The 13,772-nt window shown below is 49.8% G+C and overlaps 1 protein-coding gene across 1 annotated transcript in view; it reads left to right on the forward strand.

The window, feature by feature from the left end:
* Positions 1 to 8,170: 8,170 nt before the first annotated feature.
* Positions 8,171 to 13,772, forward strand: part of CHD9 (chromodomain helicase DNA binding protein 9) — a 169,597-nt gene continuing 163,995 nt past the window's right edge. Inside the window, exon 1 of the mRNA XM_066349159.1 lies at positions 8,171 to 8,243. The gene's annotated coding sequence lies outside the window, so the exon portion shown is untranslated. The remainder of the gene's footprint in view (positions 8,244 to 13,772) is intronic.

Consider the following 13,772-nt stretch of genomic DNA (forward strand, 5'->3'; position numbering starts at 1 on the left):
TAGCTGTTACTACCTACAAAGCATAGCAGACAAAAACATATTAACAGCCTGACCAGGCGGTGGTGTAGTGGATAGAGCGTCGGACTGGGATGTGGAAGACCCAGGTTCGAGACCCCAAGATCGCCAGCTTGAACGTAGGCTCATCTGGTTTGAGCAAAAATTCACCAGCTTGCACCCAAGGTCGCTGGCTCAAGCAAGGGGTTACTCAGTCTGCTGAAGGCCTATGGTCAAAGCACATATGAGAAAGCAATCAATGAACAACTAAGGTGTTGCAATGCGCAACGAAAAACTAATGATTGATGCTTCTCATCTCTCTTCGTTCCTGTCTGTCTGTCCCTGTCTATCCCTCACTCTGACTCTCTCTCTGTCTCTATAAAAAAATAAAATAAAATAAAAAATTTTAAAAAAACAAAAACAACGCCCTGGCCGGTTGGCTCAGCGGTAGAGCGTCGGCCTAGCATGCGGAGGACCCGGGTTCGATTCCCGGCCAGGGCACACAGGAGAAGCGCCCATTTGCTTCTCCACCCCTCCCCTTCTCCTTCCTCTCTGTCTCTCTCTTCCCCTCCCGTAGCCAAGGCTCCATTGGAGCAAAGATGGCCCGGGCGCTGGGGATGGCTCTGTGGCCTCTGCCTCAGGCGCTAGAGTGGCTCTGGTCGCAACATGGCGACGCCCAGGCGGGGCAGAGCATCGCCCCCTGGTGGGCGTGCCGGGTGGATCCCGGTCGGGCGCATGCGGGAGTCTGTCTGACTGTCTCTCCCTGTTTCCAGCTTCAGAAAAATGAAAAAACAACAACAACAAAATATTAACAAAAACACTACTGGCCCCGGCTCAGTTGGTTAGGGCAATCGTCCTGAAATGCCAAGGTTGTGGGTTTGATCCCCGGTCAGGACCTATACAAGACTCAACCAATGAATGCAGAAATAAGTGGGACAGCAAAGGGATGTTTCTCTCTCTCCCTTCTGCACTCTCTCTAAAATCCATTTCTAAAACCACGAACTACTGACAATACCATATGTTGGCAAGATTGCAGAACAGCTAGAACTCTCATATGTTGCTGGGGAGAATGCAAAATGGTGAAGCCTCTTGAGGGAAATGTTTGGCAGTTTCTTATTTTAAATTTATTTACTGATTTTAGAGAGAGAGAAAGGAAGGGTGTGTGAGAAAGAGAGAGAAACATCGACTTGTTGTTCCACTTAGCTGTACATTTATTGGTTGCTTCTTCTTTGTGCCCTGACCCCTTGACCGGGAATCGAACCCACAACCTTGGTGTATTGGGACGAGGCTCTAACCAAGTGAGCTACCCAGCCAGGGTCTCGCAGTTTCTCATAAAGTTAAACACACACCGTAGAATATTTGCCTGTGTTAGTCAACTCGGGCTGCCGTAAGGCAATGCCACAGACGGGGTGGCTTACACAAAAGGCCTTTGTTTCTCACTGTTCTGGAGGGGAGAAGGCCATGACCTCCATGAGAGCTGGAGAGTTCAGTTCCTGCTGATCGCTCTCCTGGTGTGCAGAGGAACGCCTTCTCCACGCCTTTCCCCTGGGCTCACAGAGAAACAGAGCCCTCGTCTCCCTTCCTCTCCTCCTAAGGACACCAGTTCAGTAAGGCCAGGGCCCCCTCTTTATGGCCCCATTTACCACGTTTCCCCAGGTATAAGACGCTTCCATGTACAAGACGCACCTTAAAATTTGAAAACAGCCTGACCTGTGGTGGCGCAGTGGATCAAGCGTCGACCTGGAATGCTGAGGTCGCCGGTTCAAGACCCTGGGCTTGTCCGATCAAGGCACATATGGGAGTTGATGCTTCCTGCTCCTCCCCCTTCTCTTTCTATCTCTCACTCTCTCTGTCTCCTCTAAAATGAGTAAATAAATAAAAATAATCAAAATTTGAAAACAAAAAATGTATTACATAAAGTTATTGAACTCAGGTTTTATTCATCATAAAATTCATCCAACTCTTCATCACTGTCAAAACTCCCATCCATGACCTTGTCCTCATCTGTGTCTGATGACAAATCACTGTCTTCAACAATGAGCGCAAAAACAAGCGTGAAAAAGCGGGAAATGGAAGTAAAAAAAAAAATCTACAACCACTGTGTAAGATGCACCCAGTTTTTAGTTCTCAGGTTTTTTGAAAAATGGTGCATCTTATACACGGGGAAATATGGTAGCCTTAATTGCCTCCTTAAAAGCCCTGTCTCCAAATGCAGTCACTTTAGGGATTAGGCTTGGACACATCAAATTTTTTTTTTTTTTTGAGTGGGAAAACATTCAGTCCATAACGTTTATCCAAGAAAAATGGAAACCTATATTTGCACAAAACCATGTACATGAATATTCAGAGCAGCTCTTTTTATAATCAAACACTGAAAGCAACCCAAATATGAGTGGAAAAATGTACTATGGTGCATTGACATGATGGAATACTACTCAACAATGAAAAGGAACAATCTATTGATGCGTGTAACGAGTGTGACGAATTTCAAATACGTCAGGTTGCGTGAAAGAAGCTCATCTCAGAAGGTTTCCTACTGTTTGGTTTCTTTTATATGATGTTCTCAGAAAGAGAAAACCATATGGGTGGAGATCAGAAGAACAGTAAGGAGGGATTCTTTGTGCTCCGTACCCTAACGGCGGTAGTTACGCAAATCCATACATGTGCTAAGACTCATAGAACTGGACGCCCACATTTTAAAAAGTCAAATTTGCTGTATATTAATTTAAGAAAAAAAAAAAACACCTTAAAATTATAAAGATCACTCAAACAGAAATATAAATAAAAACTGTTTGCCAGGAGCCTAGGGGCTTCTTTGCCATCTGGTCCTAGTTTTTAAGATCATTTAAAATCCTTTCTCTCCTGCTTCTTACTCAAACAAACAAACAAGCACACCTGCCCCTAATTTAGCTCCACAGCTGTTTTTTTGAGCCACATGGTACAAAGTTCCATTTTGGGTGTTGTGTGGTTTCTAGAACCTTCCCAGATTGCAATTAAGGAGGCCTGGACACGGAGGCAGAGGGGGCTGTGCGCAGAGGGTCACCTCATGAACTCCGATCGTAGGCCTGAGAGCGGCCAGTGCGAGGAATGCCGCAGTAAGAGAGCTGGGGGCAGAAGCGCCCTGACCTCCCTTCCCGCCCTCCCTCGGGTCTCTCCCGGGGCTCCCAGTGGCCAAATCCAACGTGAAGCCAGTGGGCACAGGAGGCTTGGGTGTTGCCCGTGTCGGTCAGCCTCCCAAGATGCAGAAGGGTGGAGAGGGAGAGTGGATATGGGGAGGCCTACAAGACATCTCTCACATCCCGCGTGGATCCTGCTCTCAAAGAGCATAAACCCTGTTGGGGGGGCCACTTCTTCGCAGGGAACTAAACCCGGAGGCAGAATGCAGTGACTGCTTTAATGTGATAGAGGGACATGGTCACACCCGAAGGAGAAGCTTGAGGAGGGCTTCCTTGAGCTGGACTTAGAAGAACGAGCAGGACATTAGCTGGTAGAGGAAAGAAGGACATCATGGCCAAACTGAGGAGATGCAAATCTCTTTCTAGGAGTTCAGTTTAATTCGCCATTCACTTACGGAAACTGGTCACGGTTCAGCAGGAGAGGACCTTGGGATTGAATACAGCTGTCTCCCCTTATCCTGGGGGCATTTGTTCCAAGACCCTCGACGGATGCCTGAAACTGCGGATGTTCTGGAACCCTCTATGTACTACGTTTTTTTCCTATCTATTAGAGTGTGCTCCCGAATGTGCTCTCTCTCCGGAGACGGCTACTAAGTGACTGCCGGGCAAGTGGCGTCTACACCACAGATACACCGGACAAAGGGATGACTCTTGTCCCGGGCAGATGTCGCAAGGTTTCATCATGCTACTTTGAATGACCTGCAGTTTAAAAACTTATGAATTATTTCTTTCTGGAGTTTTCCATTTAATATTTTTGGGCCAGAGTTGACCGCAGGTCCGTAAAACGGCGTCATAAGTGGGAACGACGGTAGTCAGAGTGGGCGTGCTGTGTGGCCCCAAGCGAGGGGCTTACCGTCTCTGACTCAGTTTCCTGGGCTTGGGAAGAGTCAATGAGACAGTGTATATGAGACAGTCATACTGCTCTTACAGCTCATAACATCTGGCAGGGGCTCCAGATACAATTCATGGCCATATAGTGACCAGACTTAATTCTTTCATTCATAAACAGACTGCGACCCCCAAAGTCCAGTTGCCGTTCTGTCCACAGGGCCAGCCTCACAAAACCAAATGCCTTTCCTGGGATGGGTCCCCCCGCCTCTTTCCCCTTAGTCTCTTGGGCATCCCTCCTCCCTTCCCACTCTACCCCTCCTCCCGCCAGGGTCCTGACATCCCGGGTCCCATGGAGCTCCCATTCCTACCTCCATCCACTTTGGATAATAGAGTATACTCACGCCACTTAACAGAGAGAGCGTCGCTCTAGAAGATAAATAAGCCCTTTCCTACTAAAAATAGGTTACCTCTCATAACATAAATATGAACTGATTTTAAAAAACAAAACAAAATTCTCCCTTTGAAGGAAAGGACAGAGAGAGCAAGAGAGATAAAAATGAGAGCTCCTTGTCCATCCGGTCCCATATCTAAAACACGGTGTCCCACATACAGTAGGTGCTCAATAAACAGTGAGGCTCTCAAAGGCAGATGTTCACACGGTCAGGTTGCCGTGTTCTAGTCCTTGACTACACCATTTCCTAAGTTTTTCACCTAGGGCAAATTACCCAAGCGTGATGAGTCTCTTTTGTCAATAAAATGGGAAAGAGAATAGTGCCTATTTCATGGGATGACTGCGAGGATTAAACTGAACAATCCGTCTCAAATTCTTAGTGCCTGATACATTACAACTAGTCATCACTATTATTACTGATGACACTACTTCGACCTGTCAAACACTGTGCTGTCCCTCCGGCAGACACCCCCGATGAAGAACCTCTGGAGAAAACAGACCTGTTGATTTCTGCAGTTTCCAAAACACTGTGATTAGAGGAATGAGAAAAATGCTGGGAGAACTCAGAGGAGAAAGTCATTAGGAAGCCTTTAGCCTCATCAGGTGATGCCTGACGTCAGAATCCCGGAGGCTGCGATCAGGACTTGGCCGGGATGTGCCTTGGGGCACAGTGGGGTGTGGGGAGCTCTTGCAGGGTCGAGCACAGAGCAGTCTGAAAGTGACTCAGAGACGCTTTAAAGGGAGAGAATGGGAAGTGCCCCTGTCAGCTGGTAGTCGCCACGGGCAGTCAGCATTTCTCTGACCCATTCACCTTCACCAGGGCACTAGCTTGGCATCAGTACACTGGGCTAGCCTCTGGCAGGGACACACACACACACACACTCACAGCCCTTTGCCCTTCCGGGCACTGCCCACAGGTGATCCCTCCTCTTCCTCCTCCTCTACACTTGATGGTCACTTTGACCCGATTACACCAGCACAGGGAGACCAGATAAGTAAGCAAACACACGGGTCGGGGGAGGGAGGGTTGGCACAGGCCTCCTCCTCACAAACTGTCTGTCTCTAACATGTCTACCGGCAATGCTGTCCCCACCGGCATCACGGAGACTGACCGCCAGGATTAAAAGAAGACATTCCCAGTATAACGTTGCAAAGCGTGGGTCCCATCACCATCACCGGGCCACTCAGCCTTCGGTGCCCGCCCTATACATTGATTTTTAAAATATAAATCCTGTATTTATTCTGTGATGAGCTCTATTACATTGCAGTGTGTGTTAAAGTGTTCGTTTGTTACATTAAGTGTGCAGTGTGTGTTCAAGTGTTCGTTTGTTACATTGAGTGTGCAGTGTGTGTTAAAGTGTTCATTTGTTACATCGAGTGTGCAGTGTGTGTTCAAGTGTTCGTTTGTTACATTGAGTGTGAAGACAACAAAAGCAGACACTTGGGGGCTTTTGTTCTCCATTGTATCCCTTGTTTGCAAAGAAGTGGGGTCCCAGTAGCTCACCTGACATTTGTTAACCAAAGAAATACATAAAATGTAAATACTTTAAAGGGTCTACCATTCTTGCCTGACCAGGCGGTAGCGCAGTGGATAGAGCATCAGACTAGGATGCAGAGGACCCAGGTTCGAGACCCCGAGGTCTCCAGCTTGAGCATGGGCTCATCTGGTTTGAGCAAAGCTCACCAGCTTGGACCCAAGGTTGCTGGCTCGAGCAAGGGGTTACTTGGTCTGCTGTCGCCCCACAGTCAAGGCACATATGAGAAAGCAATCAATGAACAACTAAGGAGATGCTTCTCATCTCTCTCTGTTCCTGTCTGTCTGTCCCTCTCTATCCCTCTCTCTGACTCTCTCTCTCTCTGTCTCTGGGGGAAAAAAAAAGAGTCTGCCATTCTTAATCCTGTTTTGGCATCTTACCCCTCCCCCAACAAACAAACAAACAAAAAAACACAAATAAACCTAGAAACCACACACCAAAAAAAACCCAACAGCAAATAAACCTGGAAGCGGCCCTGGCCGGTTGGCTCAGCGGTAGAGCGTCGGCCTAGCGTGCGGAGGACCCGGGTTCGATTCCCGGCCAGGGCACACAGGAGAAGCGCCCATTTGCTTCTCCACCCCTCCGCCGCGCCTTCCCCTCTGTCTCTCTCTTCCCCTCCCACAGCCAAGGCTCCATTGGAGCAAAGATGGCCCGGGCGCTGGGGATGGCTCTGTGGCCTCTGCCTCAGGCGCTAGAGTGGCTCTGGTCGCAACATGGCGATGCCCAGGTGGGGCAGAGCATCGCCCCCTGGTGGGCAGAGCGTTGCCCCTGGTGGGCGTGCCGGGTGGATCCCGGTCGGGCGCATGCGGGAGTCTGTCTGACTGTCTCTCCCTGTTTCCAGCTTCGGAAAAATGAAAATAAATAAATAAATAAATAAATAAAATAATAAAATAAACCTGGAAGCCACAGAAAAAGGAGTTGGGTGGGGATTCCCACGGCTCTGAAAAGCATGACCGGGACCTCCGGGACCTCCCCTGGACATTGCACTTTATTGTCACCTTAATCTTTTTTTTTTTTTTTTTTTTTACAGAGACGGAGAGAGTCAGAGAGAGGAACAAACAGACAGACAGACAGGAACGGAGAGAGATGAGAAGCATCAATCATCAGTTTTTCATTGCAACACCTTAGTTGTTCACTGATTGCTTTCTCATATGTGCCTTGACTGTGGGGCTACAGCAGACTGAGTAACCCCTTGCTTGAGCCAGTGACCTTGGGTCCAAGCTGGTGAGCTTTGCTCAAACCAGATGAGTTCGTGCTCAAGCTGGCGACCTCCGGGTCTCAAATCTGGGTCCCAGTCCGACGCTCTATCCACTGCGCCACCACCTGGTCAGGCGTCACCTGAATCTTTATTAGCTAACAGGTTCACAGTTTGTCAACAGAAGGCCGTTCTAACGCCCCTCCCCCCACCCCACCCCCACCCCCCACACACACAGTGACTAAGGGGGTGGCTTCTGGCAAAATGCCACGGAGTCAAGGATGCTGAAAGTCGTACAGTGCCAGCACCCCCAGCCAAAGAAACGTCAGTGTTGCCCAGGTGAGAGGCATTACCTGGATTGCTAAATCCTAAGGGACCCGACTCTGCTTCCCGATTCTACACAGGGCCTGACTGGGTGTTTAATCAAGTTCGGCCAAAGAGACTGGAGAGCTCGGGGGTAGGAGGGGCACGGGGTAGGAGGGCGGGCGTGGGGTCGGGGTGGGGGTAGCAGGGCGGGCGTGGCCAGGGGAAAGGATGATGGGAGGGGAAAGGCCTCCCGGGCTTGAGAGAAACCCAGTCCCTCGCATTTTCTGATGTGCCCTGCACATTTCAATGAAAGGCTATGCCAAGCTAGGGTGTAGTGAAAACTTCTGCATGAAAGGAAAGGTCCCAGAATCCAGCCGGGAAAATCCCAGGATGGATCCCAGGCCAGAACAGGAACCGGGCGGCCCGTCCGTGCCCCCTAGAGAAAGCAGCAAGCTCAGGTCCCAGTGCCCTCTAGAGAGGGAAAGGGCTCCCACTTAGCGGGATTTCGCCGTCCCGGGTTCCTAGCGTGTTGGGAAACCACGCACGTGGGAAGCAGAGGCTGCATTTCCGCCCGGGATTTAAGCGCTCATCTCTCAGTCCCGGGCCCCATCCCCGCACGGCCGCCCGGTGGCCACTAGGTGGCGCTGCGCCCCAGCGGGCGCCCCGGCGGAGGGAGAGACGGCCGCCGAGCCCAGCGACAGGGCGAACCTGAGCTTCGGGATTCCGGGGACTGGAGAGCAGCGCTGGCAGCCAAGGTAGGATCTCTGCGCCCCGGGCGTTTCCCTTGAACTTGCTTGCGGTGGAGAGCGTGGCGGCCGCCGAGCCCTGCGGGCGATCGGCAGAGATAACCAGACAAGTCGCAGCGGCCCCACGTGTCGCTGCGGCCCGGGACCTGGAGACCCGCAGTCTCCCAGCTGGGCCTAGGGGCAGAACAGAACACCAGGTCCCCCGCACACAAACATCCTCTGGGAAGCATGCCCAAAGCCCCGCACAGCAACTCTTACAAGGGGAAGACAACGAACTGATGCCCAGAGCGACTTCAGCTGAGAGCCAAAGCACCATTTCTCAAACTTGGCTGCACGTTGGAATCGTTTGGGGATTATTATTTTTCTTAAGTCTGATGCCCCAGAGACTCAGACGGAAGTCATCTGGGTCCAGGCCTGGGCATCTGGATATCTACAAGCTTCCAAGCCATCCCAAGTAGCAGCCGAGTTTGAGGACCTTGGATGGAAGGGGTTGGAAAAAAGCCCAGGACATTAGTGGCAGCCCACTATGATTCTTTTCTTCTTCTTCTTCTTCTTTAATGTGCCTTTTAAGCAGGAAGTATCCCTGCCACCTTTGACCTGTCAACCCCAAGATAACAAACTAACACCCTCTCTCCCAAGAGCACTGGTTTGAAAGGGTTGAACTTGAAAGTGGGCAGCGAGCAGACAGATACCCATGTGGGATATGAGACAAGACTCATGGGGGAATTGGGGGTGTGTGGAGAGGGAAGGGTCCTCGTTACCTTGATCCCAGAAGTTCTGAGGGGCCAGCGGTAGTGGCCCTCATCATTTTGGTATATGTAGCTGAGCAGTCAGAGTAAGCGCCCTTATTACCCAACAAAAGGGACCCCCCCTTTTAGTTACATTGCAGCAAAGTGGTAACCAGCCTGGGCTTCCAGCCCCCAGAACCAGCCCTTCCTTCTATGAGCCTGCAGGACTCATTGGAACTATCCTAGCCTCAGTTTCCTCACCTGCAACATGGGTACAATATAGGATAAAACTCAGAGTTGGCATGGGAATTATTACCAATAAAAGGTAATGTTTACTAAGGACGTCCCTGTGCCAGGTACCATGCTAAATGCTTTTTTGTATCTCCATGGTAACTCCTCACCATAACCCACGAGGTAGGACTGCAAAGCCTGCACTGGGGCTCAGAGAGGCCAAGGAATTTGCTCGGGGTTGCATAATAATCAGAGGCGGACCCCCGATTTGAACCCAGGCAGTCTGACTCCAGAGCCGTGGACAAGGGCGCCACAACCTGCTGTTTCCAGTGTTGGCTGAGGGACCACTGGGAGCACTTAGCTGGGGGCGGGCTCATAGGTGGTGGTTCTGCATAAACACCAGCTCTCATTGCTGCCAACAAGCACTTGCCCTGAATTGATGCATTTGTTCATTCAAAATGTACTGGTCATCAAGAGCCTACTATGTGCCAGGCAGTCTGCCAGGTGCTAGAGATAAAGTGGTTAAAAAAATAAAGGGTAAACTAGCCCTCGGTGAACTCCCACGCCAGTGAATGCGAAAAACGAGACGTATAGAGGATCCTTGCTATCCACAGATTCTGTACTTAGGAATTCTCCGACTTGCTAAAAATGTATTTGTAACCTCCAAAGTAATATCTGCAGCAATTTCACAGTCATTCGTGGGCGTGCACAGAGTGGCAAAACAATCTGAGTCACTCAACACATATGTCCCCAGCTTGAAGTTCAAACGAGGTGACGCTCTGCCTTCTCTCTCATACTGTACACGTGTCCTCCTTGTAGTCTATTTAGTGACCTGGTTTTCACTTTTTTTTTTTTTTTTTTTGGTACTTTTCGGTGATTTTGCTGTTGAAAATCGCCCCCCAAGCGTAGTGCTGCCCGGTGTTCCTCCTCACAGGAAGGCGGTGATGTGCCTTCCTGAGAAAGAAGCGTTAGGGAAACTTTGTTCAGGCCTGAGTTGGAGTTGTGTTGGCTGTGAGTTCAATGTGAATGGATCAACAGTATATATTAAACGAGGCGTTTTTACACAGGAACACCCATGAAACAAGGTTAGGTATTGATCTGTTGATGAAAATGTCGTGACCTGATGCTTGCAGAAACCTAACCCTGCATCTTCCCTGAGAGCAATGTATGGTTCCTTATCTGCTAATTCTCTGCGCGCACCTCGACTTTCTTTTTTTTTTTTTTAATTTTATTTATTTATTTATTTTTTTACAGAGATGGAGAGTGAGTCAGAGAGAGGGATAGACAGGGACAGACAGATAGTAACAGAGAGAGATGAGAAGCATCAATCATTAGTTTTTCATTGCGCGTTGCAACACCTTAGTTGTTCATTGATTGCTTTCTCACATGTGCCTTGACCGCGGGCCTTCAGCAGGCTGAGCAACCCCTTGCTGGAGCCAGCGACCTTGGGTCCAAGCTGGTGAGCCACGCTCAAACCAGATGAGCCCGCACTCAAGCTGGCCACCTCAGGGTCTCGAACCTGGGTCCTTCCGCATCCCAGTCCGACGCTCTATCCACTGCGCCACCACCAGGTCAGGCACGTCGACTTTCTTGAGTGAACTGCCGCAGATAATGAGAATCGCCTGCAGGAAGATGTTATTGCATGTCCAATGAAAGAATCAAGCACAGAGATAGAGAGGCTTACAGAAAGTTCTTGCCTTGGATTGGAGGGGGAAGGTGTCAGAAAGGCCAAGGAGCAGCCAAGCAGGGGTGGGATGAGGAAAACGTGTCTCAGGAAGAAAATGCAGCATATGCAAAGGCCCAGAGGTAGCTGAAAGCTTTGCAAGGCCGGACAGTTCAAGGAGAGTGTGTGCAGGGAGTATGGTGAGAGCGGAGATACAATGGTACAATAATACTCTGGAGGGAGAGCCGGAGGCCAGGTGGTACTGTTTCGTGGGCAGCTCCTAATTCATCCAGTTGGCACAGTAACACTGGTAGGTTGGGCTGCATCATCTCGGCATTTGACAGATGATAACATTGATGGTCCATGCACTTAAATGTTGCCCATGTCACTGCTAGTAAGCAGCAATCCTCTCCCCTCCCCCCCCCCCAATCTAATGTTCTGAGTGTTGATTAGAGATCTCAGGACATGGTCCTGGCTGGAGGTTTGGTTTGGTTTGGTTTGGTTTGGTTTGGTTTGGTTTGGTGAGGAATGACTATATGCTGGCAGAAGCCATCAAGCGTAGACGGAATCTTCTGGACTATGGGCAAAGTGTGGAGAAGAAAAGCTCTCATGTCTTTTTTAAAAATACAACTATTTCTGGTAAAAATGTTAATGCCTCCGTGAGCGAGTCCTACACACCTGCAGAGGGCAGGGGGAATGAGGGTGGGAAAAAGAAATGCATTAAAGAGAAATGTGGGGGTCTCATCCAACTCCCCCCTAAATACGAGGTATGGCGCTCGGTCCCTCGCCCCTGGAGCAGGCCGGTCCCCATCTGCCTCTTGTCCCCACAGGATGACGATCTTGAAGGAAGGCCAGCAAACCTTTTTTTCTCAAGGGGCTGGGTAGGAACTATTTTGAGCATATGTGGACCATGTGGTTTCAGCTGTAACTACCGAATGCTGCCATTGTAGAGTAGAAGCAGCTATAGACACATGGAAACCAGTGAGTGTAGCTGCGTTCCAATAAAACTTTATTTAGGGACACTAAAACTTGGATTTCATATAATATTTCTGGGTCACAGCATGTCAATTCTTCTTCCAATTTTTTTTATTTTTTTGACCATTTAAAAATATAAAAACCACTCTTAGCTTACAGGCACTGGGCTGGCTGTGGACTGTAGTTTGCTGACTTGATCAAGAATCACGGGACCCAAAGGTCAGAAAAATACGAAATGGCCATCTGATTGAGTATTTGAGCTCTGAATTTCTATTAAACATTCTCAGCCATGTGTTGAATGCCCCCCCCCCAAATGGAACTTACTCACTGGGCAGCTCATTCCATCCTCAGAAGCGTAAACTATGACACAATTGGGGTTTCCCCAAAAGCAGATCTCGAGACAAGGATTCGGGTGCCAGGAATCTGTTTGGAAAGTGATCTCAGAAAGCCCAGTGAGAGTGGAGTGAACCCGGGGAGGGAGGAAAGGCAATCAAGGGCGTGCTGTGTTGATGAGTGAGCATGAGGACCACTGGCTCAGTCCCTCTGGGGACCCTTGGAGAGGCTGTGGGTCTCCCAAAGAGGCAAGGAAGCTGGGGTGTGTCCCCACCCGCACCTCGCTGATGGAGGGTTTTGGCACACGCACGCACACACCATAATCTGTTCTGGGCATGGTCTGCAGTTAGCGGCAGGGGGCCAGAGAATGCCTTGGGGCAGAAAGAAGCGAGAGGCAGCCAGTGCACCTGGGAACTGTAGGTGACGTCTGGGGGGTCGAGGGTGAGTCCAGGTGGGCTACAGGTGTTTCTGACTGCTGTTCGGTGTGCGACTCACGCCCCACGGGGTTTTGTGGGATGATTTGCTGCAGTGCAGAGTCATGGCGGGGGAGCCCACGCGGTCTCAGCCCAGCATAGGTATTCCCTTGATCAAGCCGACTCTGATCCGCCCTCCCCAGGGCGGGGGCTCCGGCCACACTGGCCTTTCACTTCCTCCACCGTGCCAGACTCTCCCTTCCGATTACCCTCAACGCAAGGAGTCTGGGCGAGGAGCTAGAATGTTCTCAGTAACGCTTGCCTTCCTCTTTATGGAAGAGACAGCCGTCCTCAAATTCGGGGCATTGGACAGGCAGCCGTAGCTAAAATGTACTAACACAATGTTTTCGTTTCGTGTTTATTTTTACACTTCCCGCCTCTACGTGGCAAGCACGACTGGCTTTGCACTTACTATAGGGCATAAAGTTTTTGTAAAAAAATAAATTTCTATAAGTAGTGCCTCTAACTTAAAATACCTCACGATGTCACTTATCCGCGGAATCCAGAGAACAACGTGCGCGAACAGAACAGAAACAGACTCAGAGGCACAGAGCAGACTGACCGGCTGTCGGGGGGGCGGGGGGTGGGAGTGGGTGGGGGGGGCACACAGGGAAGGATGAAGAAGTACAGATGGCTAGTGAGGAGGTAGTCACGGGGATGTAAAGGACAGCATAGAGAATATCGTCAATAACATTGTGATCGCTATGTATGGGCCCACTGGGCACTAGAAATGTCAGGGTGGGGGCACCCCTTTATAAAGTAGATGATTATCTAACCGCTACACTGTACCCCTGAAACTACTACGGAATGATATTGACTGTTCACTGTAATTGAAAAATTAAAAAAAAAATCTTTAAATGTGCCGACTTAAAGAAAAAGATGAAATAATAGCAAAGGTGGTATGAGAATGTAATAAGAGACGAGGCTTGCCCACCCTTCCCGAGCACTTCCTACAGGCGGGGTGCTGTTTTAGGCACTTTGCACGTCTAAATGAACTGTATAGCACAGCCACATGGGGTAAGTACTATTTGAGGTAGGAACTATTATTAGCTGGGGAAGCAGGCGGGAGGAAGTTAACTCGCTTGCCCACCATACTGACGGAGCTGGAGATTGACAGCTCGGGAAAAGAAGCCGA

This window comes from Saccopteryx leptura, chromosome 9, assembly GCF_036850995.1.
Source record: "Saccopteryx leptura isolate mSacLep1 chromosome 9, mSacLep1_pri_phased_curated, whole genome shotgun sequence".
Classification (NCBI taxonomy): Eukaryota; Metazoa; Chordata; class Mammalia; order Chiroptera; family Emballonuridae; genus Saccopteryx; species Saccopteryx leptura.